The sequence below is a fragment of the Solanum verrucosum genome, unplaced genomic scaffold (genome assembly GCF_900185275.1).
Source record: "Solanum verrucosum unplaced genomic scaffold, falcon-dt-bn FXZP01000268.1, whole genome shotgun sequence".
Classification (NCBI taxonomy): Eukaryota; Viridiplantae; Streptophyta; class Magnoliopsida; order Solanales; family Solanaceae; genus Solanum; species Solanum verrucosum.
Window position 1 is genome coordinate 4,869,656 of NW_026019957.1, and position 825 is coordinate 4,870,480.

General features: G+C 27.4%; 1 non-coding gene across 1 annotated transcript; it reads right to left on the bottom strand.

The window, feature by feature from the left end:
- Window positions 1-336: 336 nt before the first annotated feature.
- Window positions 337-409, bottom strand: TRNAF-GAA (transfer RNA phenylalanine (anticodon GAA)). Its single transcript has one exon. It is a non-coding gene; the product is annotated as a tRNA-Phe (tRNA).
- Window positions 410-825: the final 416 nt, after the last annotated feature.

The following is an 825-nucleotide window of genomic DNA, read 5'->3' on the forward strand; positions in this document are numbered from 1 at the left end:
TGTTTTTCAATTTTTTCACATTCGTTCGTAGTTGGTTAAAATATTTTGGCAATATTTTCTTTGAGAAAATAAATTTATTTAAAGATGAAGAAAATGACTTCCTTGTAATGAAATAGGGAAAATAAATTTCTTAAATAACATTTCAGGTTCATTGTTCCTTCCCCACCCCTTAACCATCCCAACCTTACCATCTCTGAACCCTCACTCACTACCCCATTCCTCCTGCATAGTAATTTAATTTGCTAGATTACATATGAATAATATTGAAGAATACAATATAATGGAGAAAAATGTACAACTCAAGTTTCAACAAATAAAAAAAATCCAAAAATAAAATGCGGTGAACGTGGATCGAACACGTGACCTTCAGATCTTCAGTCTGACGCTCTCCCAACTGAGCTATCCCCGCTTTTGTTTTGTTTAACTACTTAATTTATAATATACCAATATTAGCAATGCTATTTGCTGATAAAAGAAAAATGGATTATATTAATGGTTTTAAAGCAAATTCAAGTTCTCTTTTTCTCTGTCATTTTCATGGGAATTAATAAACTAAGTTATATAGTACTCTTAATATGTGTTATCTGGAGCAATATCAATAGAAATTTGGTGTTTAACATGTCCTTCGAGAAATTTTCCTTTTATTTTCCACTGTATTTGTTGTATATGAGAAGAATGTTTTTTTTCCTTTTTAGCAATTTTTTAATTTTAATTTTTCACATGACATATTTAAGACCACAATATTAAAAGATATTTTGATACACTTAATTTTTAATTTAAAACTACAAAAAAATTTAAAAAAAATCTTTACTTAATTAAGTTATA